This window comes from Bufo bufo, chromosome 3 (genome assembly GCF_905171765.1).
Source record: "Bufo bufo chromosome 3, aBufBuf1.1, whole genome shotgun sequence".
NCBI lineage: Eukaryota > Metazoa > Chordata > Amphibia > Anura > Bufonidae > Bufo > Bufo bufo.
The window spans coordinates 626,016,519-626,034,718 of NC_053391.1; the positions used below are offsets into that span (position 1 = coordinate 626,016,519).

Here is an 18,200-nt window from a genome sequence, read left to right on the forward strand (position 1 = left end):
TGAAGTAAGTTTATGCATGCGTACCAATCTCACTGGGGTATAGTACCCCACCTGACATGTTTCGCCGCAATGCGGCTTCATAAGGGGAGTTGGGGTAATAGCAATAGGCTTCCCTGACGAAGCCGCATTGCGACGGCGCCCCAGGAAGGACATAAAGTAACTGACTTAGCCCGAAACTGCAACCTGGTATTTTTAAATTACCTTGTAGTAATGGTTTCTCTAAGTAAATAATAAAGGTTAAAGTTTTAACAGATAGATAGGACCCCTAAAAGGAGTTTTTGGTCAGGTGACCGTGGTTGGCTTTTTGTTACAATCTCCTGAGGGCCCTATAGGGACAAAAATCAGTTTTTTTGATAAATTTGGCACAACTTGCATGCATTTTATAAGATTATTCATAAGTGTACCCTAGTGAGCTATCCTTTGCTGAGTTCTGTCTCACACTGCAGCCACATAATACTGACTTAGATTATGTTCACACAGGGTAGATTTTTTACAAAGTTTTCTGCAACCGTCCCATTCATCTGAATGAAGTCTGCAGAAAACCATGCACATTCTATTTAGATGTATGGGCGGGATTTTCAGTTGCATAAAGTTTTGTGACCTTAAAAGGAATCTGTCGGCTCCAAAACACCCCCCCCTTCCCCAAACTAGATTAAGCTGTGTATAATGTAAGTGACACCAAGTCCAGTTATGTCATTTCTATCTTCATGCTCACTTGCATTCTGATGCTGTGCTTCCATAAACAAGCAGTAAGATGCATTGAGAGGACTCCTGTGCTCACACACATACTGGTGAGGACTCAAAGAGGAGTCCTCTCCATTTTACTTTGCAAGGGGTCTGTGCATTCATGCCATGGTCTTGAAAACTGTGAGGCAAAAACCCTCAGCCACATGAACTATGGCATAGCCTCCCATTGAAAATAATGGGAGGCGGGTTCAGCACAGATTTGGCCCGACTTATGGCACCGTGTTTGCACTGAAACCCATGCCCAAAATCGTCCTTCTGAACATACTCTAAACGTGCCAAAATCCACCTGGAAAATCCAGTATGAACATAGACTTTCTCTAAGACCACACAACAGATTCGCGCTAGAACATTTCCACAGAGATTTTGGTGTAGATCCTTTGCAGGTTCTGCTGCAGATTTAAAGATCATGGAAATGTATTACAAAAAGTGCAGAAAGCAGGCTAGCCTTGTAATGTAAGGTTGTGGAAATGTACTAATCCAGGTCATATTTTCTTTAAAAGAAAGAAAAACCACGGTGGTCACAGTCCATGGCATGTCTTATGATGAAGCTAGAGCAGTTGAATGTAGACATTGAAGGAGCCATCAGTGCCCGTTCTCATCCCCTGTGCATCCCACAAGAAAATTCAGAAGAGCAGGTAAAATAGAGCATTATTATTATTGGTTTTGTAGCTTTATAAGGCCCTGTAAATAGTAATTAACTTTGTTTCTTCATTCTAAGTTAAAAGCTAATTACCTAAAGATCCGAAAAAGCAAAACAAAAAACAAAAAAAAAAAGAAAACTTGTAGAAATGTGACTTATTGTTTGGATGCATCCAACGATGTCTTAATTTTATATAATGTAAGTAATATCTGGCACAATCCTTAAAGCAAATGTAGACAAAGTTAAAGGGGTTGTCCGGGTTTAGCTCTGATATCCCCATCTTCACCCCTCTGGCCACTCTGTGTATTTCATGCTCCAATGCTCTCCTTTGCCCTGCGCTGAATCGAGCAGGGCAAAGACATTTTTTGGAGATTCGGTGATGTACCGGGCTATTCATGGGAACTGCTAGGCGAAGGCTTCCGGTAACGTCACCGCCACTAATGGGAGGGCTTTAGCGCTGCCCTAGCCTGTAAGGGCAGCACTAAAGGTCGCCCATCAGCACCAGTGACATCACTGGGAACACTGCTGGGCGGAAGCCTCTGCCTAGCAGTGTGCCAAGGTAAACAAAAAAGCCCTTGCCCTGTGAACCTGGAGAACCGCTTTAATACAAGGCACTTTCTAATGGATTGTGATTGTTTGCTAGCTTGATTCATTTTTCCATCACATTATACACTTCTCGTGTCCATGGTTATGACCACCCCGCAATCCAGAAAAAGCAACCACCAGAGAAGCCATTGCCTTTTCCTATAGTGCCCAAGCACGGCCGTGTGTCATGAGGACTATCTGGATTTATGGTTCTGTCTCTGTGTTGTATGAAAATACAAAAAAAGGGATTTTTTTTTTTTTTACAGATATTGCTGGACCTTACATTATGGTATTTGCTACTAGCACTACTGAGGCCAAGCATGGGACTGTGCTCTCTGAGGTTACTATATGGTTTATTAAGTACCTAAAGGATATAAAATGTTCATTTTTATTCCTGACAATGGAATATAACATTTAATAATATAAGCGCTTAACAATGTAACAATGTAGAATAGATCAATGAATAGAATTTTAACAAAATAAATGTTTTCAAATATTTTTTTTTTAGCTTGAGAAAATGTATATATATTTAAAAGTCACCCTTCAATTAAACTCTTTCTTTTACTTGTATCACTTAATTTGGTAATAACTTAAAAACGCTTTTACTTATCGAGGCCATTCTGAGATTGTTTTCTTGTCACATATTGTACTTCATGACAGTGGTAAAATTGAGTAAAAAATTTCATTTTTATTTATAAAACAATAACAAATTTACCAAATATCAATTTCTCAACTTTTATAATAGATAGTATCAACTCCAAAAATAGTTATTCATTTACATTCCCCATATGTTTTCTTCATGTTTGGATAATTTTGTGAATGCCATTTTATTTTTTGGGGACGTTAGAAGGCTTAGAAGTTTAGAAGCAAATCCAAAACCCACTTTTTATGGACCAGTTCAAGTCTGAAGTCACTTTGTGAAGCTTACATAATAGAAACCACCGAGAAATTACCCCATTTTAGAAACTACACCCCTCAGGGTATTCAAAACTGATTTTACAAACTTTGTCTAAGGTGAAGACAGATAAGTCACAGGGGCCTGATGAGATACACCCAAAATTATTAAAAGAGCTTAGTGGTGAGCTGGCAAAACCGTTAACAGATTTATTTAACCAATCATTAGTAACAGGAGTCGTCCCGGAAGATTGGAAATTGGCAAATGTCGTGCCCATTCACAAGAAAGGTAGTAGGGAGGAATCGAGCAACTATAGACCAGTGAGTCTGACATCAATAGTAGGCAAATTAATGGAAACCCTATTAAAGGATAGGATTGTGGAACATCTAAAATCCCATGGATTGCAAGATGAAAAACAACATGGGTTTACTTCAGGGAGATCATGTCAAACAAATCTTATAGATTTTTTTGACTGGGTGAATAAAATAATAGACGGTGGAGGTGCAGTAGACATCGCATATCTAGATTTTAGTAAGGCTTTTGACACTGTCCCACATAGAAGACTTATCAATAAACTGCAGTCATTGAGCATGGACTCCCATATTGTTGAGTGGATTAGGCAGTGGCTGAGTGACAGACAACAGAGGGTTGTAGTCAATGGAGAACATTCAAAACAAGGTAATGTTACCAGTGGGGTTCCACAGGGATCTGTACTGGGACCGATTTTGTTTAATATCTTCATAAGTGATATTGCAAAAGGCCTCGCTGGTAAGGTTTGTCTTTTTGCTGATGACACAAAGATATGTAACAGGGTTGATGTTCCTGGAGGGAAACGCCAAATGGAAAAGGATTTAGGAAAACTAGAAGAATGGTCAGAACTCTGGAAACTGAAATTTAATGTGGATAAGTGCAAGATAATGCACCTGGGGCGTAAAAACCCAAGGGCAGAATATAGAATATTTGACACAGTCCTGACCTCAGTATCTGAGGAAAGGGATTTAGGAGTAATTATTTCAGAAGACTTAAAGGTGGGAAGACAATGTAATAGAGCAGCACGAAATGCCAGCAGAATGCTTGGATGTATAGGGAGAGGTATAAGCAGTAGAAAGAGTGAAGTGCTTATGCCGCTGTACAGAACACTGGTGAGACCTCACTTGGAGTATTGTGCGCAGTACTGGAGGCCATATCTCCAGAAGGATATAGATACTCTAGAGAGAGTTCAGAGAAGAGCTACTAAACTAGTACATGGATTGCAGGATAAAACTTACCAGGAAAGGTTAAAGGACCTTAATATGTATAGCTTGGAAGAAAGAAGAGACAGAGGGGATATGATAGAAACTTTTAAATACATAAAGGGAATCAACTCGGTAAAGGAAGAGAGCATATTTAAAAAAAGAAAAACTACCACAAGAGGACACAGTTTTAAATTAGAGGGGCAAAGGTTTAAAAGTAATATAAGGAAGTATTACTTTACTGAGAGAGTAGTGGATGCATGGAATAGTCTTCCTGCAGAAGTGGTAGCTGCAAATACAGTGAAGAGGTTTAAGCATGCATGGGATAGGCATAAGGCCATCCTTCATATAAGATAGGGCCGGGGGCTATCCATAGTATTCAGTATATTGGGCAGACTAGATGGGCCAAATGGTTCTTATCTGCCGACACATTCTATGTTTCTATGTTAACCCTTAATGGAAAATGGAGATGAAGTCTCAGAATTTCACTTTCTGGCAGATTTTCCATTTTTTTCAGTAATACAGCAAGGGTTAACAGCCAAACAAAACTCAATATTTATGGCCCTGATTCTGTAGTTTACAGAATCACCCCATATGTGGTCGTAAACTGCTGTACGGGCACACGCAGAAGGAAAGGAACGCCATATGGTTTTTGGAAGGCAGTTTTCACTGGGATAATTTTAAGTTGCCATGTCACATTTGAAGACCCCCTGATGCACCCATAGAGTAGAAACTCCAAAAAAATGACCCCATTTTGGAAACTACAGGATAAGATGGCAGTTTTGTTGGTACTATTTTAGGGTGCATATGATTTTTAGTCGCTCTATATTACACTTTTTGTGAGGCAAGGTAACAAAAAATAGCTATTTTGGCAAAGTTTTTATTTTTTGTTATTTACAGTGTTCATCTGACAGGTTAGATCATGTGGTATTTTTATAGAGAAGGTTGTTACGGATGCGACAATACCAAATATGACACTTTTTTTGGTTGTTTGTTTCAGTTTTACATAATAAAGCATAAAAAAAATAATAATAATTTTTGTGTCTCCATATTCTGAAAGCCAGTTTTTTTTTATTTTGGGCGACTGTCTTATATGGGGCTCATATTTTTTAGTATGAGATTACGGTTTGATTGGTATTATTTTAGGGTGGATATGACTTTTTGATCGCTTGGTATTACACTTTTTGTGATGTAAGGTGACAAAAAATGGCTTTTGTGACACTTTTTTTTTTTTTTTTACGGTGTTCACCTGAGTGGTTAGGTAATGTGATATTTTTTATAGAGCACGTTGTTACGGCACGGCAATACCTAATATGTTTATTTCACTTTAGCACAATAATAGCAGTTTGAAGCAAAAAATAAAAATCATGTTTTAGTGTCTCTATAGTCTGAGAGCCATAGTTTTTTTTTATTTTTTAGGCGATTGTCTTAGGTAGGAGCTCATTTTTTGCGGGATGAGGTGACTGTTAGATTGGTACTATTTTCGGGGGGCATACGCATTTTTGATCGCTTGGTGTTGCACTTTAAGTGATGAAAGGTGACAAAAGATAGTTTTTTTTTTTAGCACAGTTTTTAGGTAATGGGGTTAGGTAATGTGATATTTTTATAGAGCCGGTCGATACAGACGCGGCGATACCTAATATGTTTACTTTTCTTTTCTTTTTTTTTTACCTTTTACAGTTTGTTTTTTTTACTTGAAACTTTTTTAATTTTATTTTTTTTTTACTTTATTTTTTGTCCCACTCTGGGACTTTAACATTACAGGGTCTGATCCCTGTTTCAATGCAGCACAATACATCTGTAATACACTGATAGTTTGCCTATGAGACCCAACCTGCGGGCTGGGCCTCATAGGCATCCATACATGTCAGGCCCCAAGGCCTTGGAATGGCTTGGGGCTACCATGGCAACCATCGGGTCCCCGCCACAGCAGCAGGGGGACCCGAAAGCTAAGGTGAAGGAGCGCAAACCTCCCATATGCCACGGTCAGCGCTGACCACGGCATATGAGGGGTTAATGCATCAGCGTTATCACCGATGCTGGTGGATGCAGCAGGGATACGGCTGTCAGTTACATGTGGGGGAAGAGAAGGAACGCAGGATGAGAATGCTCTTCCTGGGGCGCAAAGTACCATTCTCGTCCTGGGTCCTTAAGGAGTTAATTTCTTAGCCATTAGAGGCCAAAGTAGGGACCTCCCTTTGCAGATTCTGTTAAAAACTTAGTGTACCATTTTGTCTGGTAAAATGCTGGACTCCCCACCTGACGGACCCTGTTATAGTCATTTGGGTCCGTCCCATGCCACCAGTTTCAGTTATATGGTGCTTCCATCACTTTGGTTATTTTCGATGTTCTGCTCCTCTAAGAACAACGGAAACGACAACGTCGATGTGATCTCAGCCTTTCTGTGTTTACTTGGAATCCCTCATTTTTTTGTCCCTTCTTTTTTCTCTTTTCTTTTGGTCTGATGTATTGTGTGGGGATTACACTAGATTAGGAGCAGTCTGTTGTGTGTGTACACTGGAATTCACTGGCGTGTAGACTGAGAATAATATGTGTTAACCATTTGGTAGCTAATTGTCTACTATTGACTGCATGCAAATCTGTCCTCCCAAACAAAATTTTTTTTTTTTTACTTTTTGGAAGATTACCCTTCTGCTGTGTCCTAGAATCAGAATTAGTTCTAATTTTTGGAAAATCATAATTATGAGTGTGAAGTAGACAGCAAGAGGGGGAAGGAGAGAGTCAGAGAGGTGAGGGATGGAGGTGGGAGTGGACCAAAAGTAGGGTAGGTAGCAAACCTTGCATTGAGAACTTGACAGGCCATGAAGAGACATGAGGAATGTATTTTATAGATAAGAAGATTGGGGATTGGTTGTGAAGAGGAATTAGGTGACATGGGGGTCAGTAAATGAACATCGTACTTTAGAAAGGTATCACGCTGACCTTCAAAACAGAGGGTGGGGGTGCATTCTGAAACCCCTATCTTGGGCACCAAGATAACATGTCCTGCCCATATGGACAGGAGAACATATCTTGCAAACACCCGTGTGCATGTAACTTAATACATAAGCAGGATATGCTAGAGATGACACTCTAGCAGATTTACTACCCTGGTTTTGCCTTATTTATTTCCCAGGAATAAAAAAAAAATGTCCCAATCATCGCAGGTCATTAAAGGTACAGCACAGTTATCAAAGCTCTCTCTTGTAATGAGCCATGTGTCTATGTGATTACATAACCAGGACACATTTTTATCCTGGGAAATAAACTATTAGGCCCCTTGCAGACGAGCGTGTCCGGATTAGGTCCGGATGCGTCCCGGTGCATTGCGGCAAACCCGCGCGAGTAGGTACGCAATTGCAGTCAGTTTTGACTGCGATTGCGTTCCGATGTTCAGTTTTTATCGCGCGGATTTCAGGTTTGGGTTAGTTGTTGTGTAGATTGTATTATTTCCCCTTATAACATGGTTATAAGGGAAAATAATAGCATTCTGAATACAGAATGCATAGTACAATAGGGCTGGAAGGGTTAAAAAATATAAAAAAATTATTTAACTCACCTTAATCCACTTGTTCGCGCAGCCGGCATCTCTTCTGTTTTCATCTGTGAGCAATAGGACCTTTGATGACGTCACTGCGTTCATCACATGGTCCATCACATGATCCATTACCAGAGGCCACACTGAGTGCTGTACAGGTAAGAGCTCCATAGCACATCGCTGCTCCTGTCCGTACCAGCGCTGCTCTGCTAAAACCTGGCATAGATGGCTATGTCTAGCTTTGGCAGAGCGGGCACAGGCAATGGAAGCCATATGTTATAGAGCTCCTGCCCTGCACTCGCTCCACTCTGCTAATAGCATGTACCAATGAAGAGGCTACAGTGCTCGGGCATCGCAACTAATCAGATATTGATGACCTATGTTGAAGATAGGTCAGCAATACTTAAATCACGGAAAAACCTTTCAAATTATATTCATGACCTATCCTCTGGATAAGTCATCAATATCAGATCGGCAGTGGTCCAACACCCGGGAGTATCAGCTGCTGGAAGAGGCCAGTGCTTCTTGAGCGCAACGGCCTCTTTCTAAGCCATGTGACGTCACCATACATCGGTCACATGACCTGGTTGCAGCTTCTCCTCATTTAAGTGAATGGGGCTGAGCTGCAATCCCAAGCTATACAATGTACGGCGCTGTGCTTGGAATGCTGCCAGCTCCCTGAAACAGCTGATCAATGGGGGTTCTGGGATTCGGGCCACCACCGATGTGATAATAGTGACCTATCCTAAAGATAGGTCATCTTTATCCATTCCTGGATAACTCCCTAAAGGGGTTGTATATCGTCATGATGGGTGATCCATATATGATTGGTGGGGGTCCTACACCTGGCACCCCTACTGATCGGCTGTTTGAAGAGGAGGTGGTGCTTCCGGGTCATTGTACTATGCGTCTTTTCCTGTGAAGTGGCGGCATAGTGTAATTACAAGTACTCGCTCCATTAAAGTGAATAGAGTGAGTACTTGTCATTACACTGCACCACTGTAACTTCCGAGGCAACGGAATGGGGCGCCTCCTCCTCCTCTTCAAACAGCTGATTGGCAGGGGTGCCGGGTGTCAGACCTCCGCCAATCAGATTTTGATGACCTATCCTGACAATAGGTCATCAATATAAATGGCAGGACAGCCCCTTTAAGAATCCTTTCAAAATCCTATATCTTTCACTTCTCCGAGAGACGTACCATCCAGTACTATTTTAATCCTGGATGCAGCTGAGAAAACTCTAATGTCCTCTGTTTCCCATAGTGGCCTCTGGAAATGTGTTCTACATTATTTACTTTCCATGTAATCACATACATCTAGGCCTTGGTTGTGAACCCAACAGAGAAGACAGCTGAGATTTCCCCAAATATTAGAAATGTAATGAAAGTGTAAAGAAGGAAGACGTCATCCTGCCGCTGTTTATAGTTTTCTTCTTCCTTTCAGTAATGTATCCACATAAGTTGTTATACAAATATAATTCATCACGAGAAATACGCTGTCCAGGCAAGGTCCATGTTACAGCAGCATATGGGAACAATTACGGTACTCTGCTGCTGTAAATATTTTATGCAAACCTGACCTAAAACACAGTGGGGGAATATGCTTAATTTACCAGACAATCACCGCATCGGCATCACTAGAGGTCTAATAAAAGAAGGATAGAGAGCCAGCGGAAGTGCAGACAGGAAATGGAGAAGCGGTGAGTCATGTCCCTTGGATGCGTGGTCTACAATGTGTTACAACACATATATTAACCACTGTGCTGATGCCGAAATATCTGGCGTGGGAATTTAGGTGCATTTTTGACCTCGGTGACTAGTCTCTAGTTTTTGCGAGTTTGAAACTTCTTATGGCTTATATTCTAGAATTGTTCTATACAAGGCCATACGATTTAATGGGTCAGGAAAGTAGTCGACAAGCTAATTACCATAAGATCCTGATATCTGATATCAAAACCTATTTCAAGGGGTTTACAAATTGCTGAGGTGTTGAAAACTCTTCTCCAAGCAGTGATTCAGACTCATTGCCAAATACTACTTAGGTTTGCATACATACCATTGAGGAAGCCCAGGCAGCTGAGGGGGCCCAGTTTTGGTTGGTTGTTTCCCTTTGCTATTGGGTGTTGAGAACTTTTACAAGACTTGGAGATGGTTAGAGAATTGACTCATTGGTCATGGTGGGTATGGAAGGGTAAACAAAAAAACAGGTCCTTCTATTGTGAATGGCAAAGCCGAGCATTAAAATAAGGATCCTACTTTCATCCATAGTATGGGGGCTCTTCTTTTCTCTTCTGAGAATGCCACTATTGATTTATGCAAAGTTGTGTGAAAAGTTAGTGACCATTTAAGTACCCCTGGATGGCTGGGGAATATTTGGGTGTGCACATGCTGACCCCCTTAAGAACCAGAGCTTGCCTACACCTTATGGGCAAAGCGAGAGAGGTCTAGCTGGTAAGCAGCAGGCTGTGGCCTGTGGGGAGGAACAGAGCTACCCTGGAGGCCCTTTAAAATGTCACCATATTCTACCATTGATTGTTATATTTAGTTTTATACAATATGTGGGCCAGGAAGTGCTTACTTCTCAAGTGGAGGAGATGCATCTGTCTATTTCGCTTACTCACACATCATCGGTGGAATCCCACTGGTGACCATTTCTGAACATCTTGCTTGATGATGTGTGAAGAGCACACATGTCTGTCTAGAGAGAAGTAGATGACAGCAATGTAAAAAAGACATTACTTTTACTATTGTAACCTCTCTAAGCATAAATAATAAACCATCAAAATAAAATATGAAATATATATATTATGCTTTTTATACGGAAGCTTTGATCAATCAATGAAAGGGAGATATAATAATAGTCTGCAGAACTTTATGGGGAAGGGGGGGGGGTCATCACCTCTGTTTAATTTAGTTCTTCCGTAAAAGATGATCTTACGAAGAGTTCAGTATAAACTTAAGGTAAAATATATTAAATTGTGAAACATTAAATCGTAAATCGCTAGTCACTTTTAAGGCAATGGCAGTACATAGTCAATGGAAATTCTGTGAAATGTCATAGGTTTTTTGTATTTGATGGATACAAATAAAATGAGCATTATTTGAGTCTTTATGAAGCTTATAAATCTATAGATCTTCATCTGGATTGTATCAGAAATAGCTTATCCCTGTCACTCTTGGCAGAGGTTCGGCTCTTCATTCTTCTGTATTGTCGGATGTATTAGTGATACAAAGTTTCCTGTGCAAATCTAATGAAGAAGCCCTGAGAGCTTAAGCAAAGTGGTCCAGATTTTGACTGTGACCTAAGGGTCTCTCTATTCCCATTGCAAGTTGCACTGGATTTGAACTGACCCCAGGGAGGGAAATGCTTAGCTTCTCCCATCTGTTTTCTAAACTTTAAATGCCTTCAGTCTAATCCTCTGGTCCTTCTGGTTTCTGTATGACTGTATTCTTCAGAATGCTATCATTAACATTTTTAGTATGTGGCAGATATGTTTTTCGTACTGATTAGTATTTTTGTTTCTTATATTTTTATAACCTGATTTAACCCAGTAATGGTTGAATTGTTTTTGCTGCAGGATGTAGCAATGTTTTTAATTTTGCATTTGGATTCTTATTTATTTATTTTTTCCTGTCGACATTCAGTAGTTGTATGTGAGCTTGTTTTTTGTTGTTTTTAATAGGACAGTTTTGGGGGTATGTACAGTGTAATACTTTTTATTTTAGACTTTTTTTGTTGCATGACTGCATTCTCATTATTGTTTTGGGGATTTCTTTCTACGCCATTCACGGTGCACAATAAATGACATGCCATAACATAAAAAGAGGGGACTATACCTTTAATTATATTAGCTCTCATAATACTGTTTTCGTTACCAGCTCCACCCCACTCTTACCTCCCCCTGGCAGCCCCACCCCACTCTTACCTCCCCCTGGCAGCCCCACCCCACTCTTACCTCCCCCTGGCAGCCCCACCCCACTCTTACCTCCCCCTGGCAGCCCCACCCCACTCTTACCTCCCCCTGGCAGCCACTCACAATAAGAGAACCCTTCTTTTCCCAGCCCTCTCACTGTGCAGGAGAATCCTTGATTGAACTAATGTGTATGTGTGTTTGCACTGATTTAAAGTGTCAAAAACTATTTTGATATGTTATGGTGACATAACAAAAATTTTGGTAGGTGGGACATTAAGTGCTGAGAACCCCACCCATCAAAACATTTGATGTATCACTATGAAATATCTAGTTTTTTCACAGTACAGCTACATGTTAAAGCCTATAATATAACAGTGAGTCAAATATATTAAAGTATAGTTCATCGGGACTATCAGACACTCTTTTTACTTGGATTTCAAGAGACATAAGTATAACTTGCAGCCTGGGACACAACTTTTTGACAAGATAGTAGGGATCGACCGATATTGATTTTTTAGGGCCGATACCGATATCGATAATTTGTCAACTTTCAGGCCGATAGCCGATAATTTATACCGATATTCTGGGTATTTTTATTTTTGAGGAAAAAAAAATTTTCCTACACAAATCTGCTGAAAATTTATGTTTATTGTTAACGTGTATTATTATTTTATTTTTTTTGTAAATCTTTTTCATTTATACTTAATATTTTTGTGTTTTTTTTTTTTACTAACTTTTAGCCCCCTTAGGGACTAGAACCCTTGTCCTATTCACCCTGATAGAGATCTATCAGGGTGAATAGGATCTCACACTGTCCCTGCTGCTCTGTGCTTTGTGCACACAGCAGCAAGGAGCTGACTATGGCAGTCAGGGCTTCAATAGCGTCCTGGCTGCCATGGTAACCGATCGGAGCCCCAGGCTTACACAGCTGGGGCTCCGATCGGAGGAGCAGGGGAGAGGGGATCCTGTGGCCACTGCCACCAATGATCAATACTGGGGGGGGGGCGCACTGCGCCACCAATGTTTTTACTATTGGGATGGGGGTGGGGGGCGCACTGCGCCACCAATGATTAATACTAGGGGGCTTGAGGGGGGGCGCACTGTGCCACCAATGAAGATACCTCTCTTTCACATACAGGAGGCGGGAGCTGGCTGCAGAATCACATAGCCGGCTCCCGACCTCTATGAGCGGTAGCTGCGATCCGCGGCACCTAAGGGGTTAACTACCGCAGATCGCAGCTACCGTTCATAGAGGTCGGGAGCCGGCTATGTGATTCTGCAGCCAGCTCCCGCCTCCTGTATATGAATTAATGAAAGACTCATCTTCATTGGTGGCGCAGCGGCCACAGCCCCTCCCCTCCTCTTGTCTCCTCTCCTGCTATTGGCGGCAGCGGCAGCAGCAGCACAGGGGGAGGAGACGCTGCTTCCTTCTCCCCTGTGCTGCGGAGGGAACACAGAACGCGCTGTCAGCAGCGCGTTCTGTGTTCCCAATACGTTATCGGAATATCGGCAAAATAGATGCCGATACCGATAACGTTCAAAATCCTCAATATCAGCCGATAATATCGGTAAAACCGATAATCGGTCGATCCCTACAAGATAGGTAGGAAAACCTCCATCCAGTGCAAGTACACAAGAATGGTTTTCTGCATTTGAACAATACTTAACCTATTAAGCCATGAAATCACATTAAAATGGTTAAAAAAAAAAAAATGTCAAAATAAGCAAATAAACAAAATTATCCAATGAAATAATTCCGGACCTGAAGCAAAGAAAGGAAATGCATAAAACATAATGGCTAATTAGAGTGCTAATGTTGTCATTGTGAGGTAATTACGGAAACATTGGCTTTCATTGTAGATAGAGTTTTTGTGTGGCATGACTTAATTTCCGTATCATAGCAATTATGTAATAAAGATAGAAAAGGACAAAAACATTGGTTTCCAAAACTAAACTGAAATGACTGCTCTTAAACAAAAATACACAAAATGTCCAAATGCCATTGGAAGGATCCAAGTACAGTTACATTGAAAAAGTTATGATGTATTTCATGACTTTACACTTTGGGCTTTTAATATCTATTAAGTATTGTCTTTTTTTTAGAGTAATTTCGAAAAATAAATTTAGCTATTGCCAATTTTCTGCTGTTATTTCTCCTGGAGTGGACATATCAGTAGGTATGTTCATCCCTGGTGGACACCTCTTACAAGTATGTAGCATTGGGTATGAATTGGTAAGGTGGCCCAAGGCCACCCTAAAAACTCCTTACCCATGGTGGTATTAGCCCCCCTTATCGGTAGGTAAGGCTTCCTGCTGTCTGTTTTATTATATAAGGGACTTAGACAGTGAATTTCATGGCTCTGATGAATTGTTAGATATGGCGGGGGTTGATCAGTTTTCAAGGGGCCCATATACTGTTCTTGCACTGTATCTATGTCCAGCTTGTTCTTCACCTATATTTATTTAAAAAATTCAGAAAACAACACAGACTGAGGCAGGGAATGTCATGGTGTGACTGTTGCCAAGCTGCTCTCCTTCTCTGCTGTCAGTACAGTGCTAATACAGCTTAAAGTGGAAGTTATTTAGGATAGACTAGTTGCTAAGGATAATCAATGACTAACAACCGTTTGTTATATGTGAGTTATCAGTCAACACATCCTTATTAACTGGCATGTCTTGACGTGTTCCTGTCATTTAAACAAAAATCTCTGACATGGCATAGCGAAATTATAGTTCGATCAATGATGAGTTGGGTACTGATTGTAACAGGCAGAGGGCGTGGACTCACTGGGTCAAGTAATCGGTTTGGCTTTGGGTTAAACCTAAGGATATGGTCCTGGCGGTCCTCTTGTATTCACCCTTTAATCCCTATACAGAGATATGGATTTAGCTGCAGGAAAGCAACCATGCCACTACCTCCTAGAATTGTCTCGGTGTAGGTGGCAGCTGACCCATGGGTGTCAGAGACACCAGTGCGAACCACCTAAGGAGCAGACATGCGTATCCGTAAAGCCAATCTGATGTCAGGGTGGGCAGCGGAGGATCAGAGTCAGTAAACAGGCAGAATTTGTACATGGGTAGACAGACAAAATAAAACACACCTTCACTAGTAGAAATAAACACTAGAATACCTAAAACTCAGGCAAAGGGGTGGAACCAACAGCCCATTATAAATAGGAGACCTGATAAGCACTTTAGTCAGCAGACTGGACCAAGAGCAAGAGGGAAAGATTAAAAGGAAGCTGTCACGATTGTGAAATAATCTGCAGACATTGTTATAGAGCAGGAGATGCTGAGCAGATTGTTATATAATTTTATGGGAAAATATTCAGTACAATTTAGAATTTATTCATTTATCTGTGCTCATTCTGAGCTTTGAAGTCAAGGAGGTGGTACTATAATTGATTGAGGTTTTACTGAATATTTTCCAATTGAACATGTTAATTTGCATAGAAATGCTAATGTGCATATATTTTTCCCAGAAACCAAGAGGAGTGTTGCCTAGCTTACAGTAGTCGTCACATATATAAACTGGTCTCCATAATAGAAATAGTACCCAGCCAGAGGTCACCTCAGTGCCTCTCAACTAGAAAAACGGATTCTATCTGGTTTGCTCTGATAAAGGGATTTTGTCCTGAAAATGCTATTTACAGATGTGAGCCCAGCTTAGCTATCATCCTAGTTTTGCTATTAAGACTGTATAAAAGGCTGAGCAATGATTGTTAGGCTATGTCGTAGTTGTGAGACACTCAGCTTTTTTAATTCTTTTGGAAAGAAAGCTGAATTGCACATGTTTTTTTTTACTTTCTCTTGATTTGCCTAAAAATAATTGCAAAATATTTTGGTTTATTAGAATTTTGAAAATTGAGGATGAATTCCAAATTGAAAGAATTGATTTGCTCATCCCTAGTATGTGTATTTATACATATCTCCTTGTGCTTCATAGATAAATTTTAGTCCTTTTTTCTTTAGTCCTTTAAGTGTTTATGGTACTTTCAAACTGTTCAATCAGTGCTTTTAATAATAAGATCTTGTATACATTGCTGTACATGTGTCCCCACATACTGCTTCTCTGGAAAACAGACATGTAGGCTATTCTCCTTTCCGAAAGGAAAGGAAAACTGTCTCACATCAGGAATCCACCTCTTTCTGGGTAACTACCCTTTAAAAGAACTGAGCAAAGAAACTTTGCTCGGCTACCTGAAAGGCCTTGGTTACAGTACTATTTCTGATTATGCAGGGTGCCAAGTACGTATGAGGAGTATCGTAAGCCAGTCAACAATCCCCTGGGTTTCTGGGAAAAATTTATGAAAATTAGCACATCTTATGTATTCTGGCATCAAATAGGCTTAGAAAAGCTAATTTAAATATCTTTCCCAGAAACCCAGAGGGGAGTTGCCTGCCCTACAATACACGTAGTATAGGTGCTCTCTCTCTCTCTCTCTCTCTCTCTCTTTCCCTATATATATATATATATATATATATATATACTGAACAAAAATATAAATGCAACACTTTCGGTTTTGCTCCCATTTTGCATGAGCTGAACTCAAGGATCTGAAACATTTTCTACTTACACAAAAAACCCATTACTCTCAAATATTGTTCACAAATCTGTCTAAATCTGTGTTAGTGAGCAGAGCCGAGATAATCCATCCCACCTCACAGGTGTGGCATATCAAGGTGCTGATTAGACAGCATGAATCTTGCACAGGTGTGCCTTAGACTTCCCAAAATAAAAGGCCACTCTGAAATGTGTGTGTGTGTGTGTGGGGGGGGGGGGGGGTACGGTATCGCTATCTGGGTTACGGTGTCTCTGTGCATTCAATATGCCATCAATAAAATGCACCTGTGTTTGTTGTCCATAACATATGCCTGCCCATACCATAACCCCACCGCCACCATGGGCCACTCGATCCACAACGTAGACGTCCGCAAACCACTCACCCACACAATGCCACACACGCTGTCTGTCATCTGCCATGACTCCCACCTCAGGCAGCTATGCACTAAAACCGCTACCCCTCTAGAATACGAGTTCCCATATGCATTGGCGCTCCACTGTACCCAGGGCTTCTTAATTCTGTTGCCCGTCTCTGATGTTAAGTGGGTCTCCTGTATCCAAGGATATGACGAGCAATCCGACGCACATGCGAAAACACAGCGATCCTTTTCCTAGGTCCTCCCAAACCTCTCACATTCCACGGCATGACCGTTAGCCCCGCCATATTATCATAAACACCATAAATTGCAAAAGTGTCATACCTTTAAAGGGACACTGACAGGGCCAATAAGCATATTGAGGTATATATATGGCAGTACAGGTCTTATAATGGGTATTACAATCATCTAAGTATCCCCCCTGTCCACATTATACATACAGTAAACTTAAGTTTTATAACCTGCTCCAACAGTCTTCAATCTGCCCAAGGGGCGGCGTTTCACCTCTCTTGCGCCCAGTCAGCCTCCCCCAACTGCCGCTTTGAAGCGCCGCCCAGCTCATGAATATTCAGTTTGCTGGGCGGCTTCTGCGGTCCCCGCTCTGAAGCGCTGCGCTTAACAGTGCCCGGCGCATGCGCCGGATCTTGGGAAGTCCGGTACAGTAAGCGCCGCCCAGCTCATCAATATTCACTTCGCTGGGCGGCGCTTACTGTCCCCGACTTCACAAGATCCGGCGCATGCGCAGGGCACTGTTAAGCGCAGCGCTTCAGAGCGGGGACCGCAGAAGCCGCCCAGCAAACTGAATATTCATGAGCTGGGCGGCGCTTCAAAGCGGCAGTTGGGGGAGGCTGGCTGGGCGCAAGAGAGGTGAAACGCCGCCCCTTGGGCAGATTGAAGACCGTTGGAGCAGGTTATAAAACTTAAGTTTACTGTATGTATAATGTGGACAGGGGGGATACTTAGATGATTGTAATACCCATTATAAGACCTGTACTGCCATATATATACCTCAATATGCTTATTGGCCCTGTCAGTGTCCCTTATAGATTCTCAGATCCCCCATCTTTGCCACACATACTATATAACTGCGTCATCCATTTCCAGGAAATGTTAAAGTACCACCATATCAAACATACATAAGTAGGAAAACTTAACGTTAGGAACATCACATAAACATACTGAACAGACTCATAGCCTGCTTCAATCATGGCCATATACTCGGGGACCTGCACGGTATATGTAGATGTTGTCCCAGTGCAGGTAATCGCCGGGTGAGTCCCGGAGCCATGTGCTATCAAACAGCCTTATATCAACTAGTACGAATGCAACATATAAACATTACAGATAACTGATTACTCCGCAAGTCCCTGATAAAGGACCATGGTATTCATACAATACCCAGGATACGCTTCTGTAAGCGGAGTCCATCTTTGAACAGGTAAGCGACCTTCTCAAGTCGGCTTGGAGCAGGTAGTTGAGATAGAGTCCAGATGACTCCTCGGATCAGTGTCCCGGTCTGCTGGCTACCCACTCATCAGCTTCCCTCGGATCACTGAAAAATAAGTATTTCCCGCCATCCATAATCCGAAGCCGGGCAGGATACGACATGGAGTACTGGATATTCAACTCTCTGAGCTTCCTCTTGACGGCAACAAAGGTGGATCTCTTTTTCTGTAACTCCGCCGAAAAATCAGGGAACAGTGAAATCC

General features: G+C 41.5%; 1 protein-coding gene across 1 annotated transcript in view; it reads left to right on the forward strand.

Moving 5' to 3' along the window:
• The first annotated feature begins 1,292 nt into the window (after positions 1-1,292).
• The window catches only part of STARD13 (StAR related lipid transfer domain containing 13), a 285,728-nt gene continuing 268,820 nt past the window's right edge, over positions 1,293-18,200 (forward strand). The window contains exon 1 of the mRNA XM_040426132.1: positions 1,293-1,382. The gene's annotated coding sequence lies outside the window, so the exon portion shown is untranslated. The remainder of the gene's footprint in view (positions 1,383-18,200) is intronic.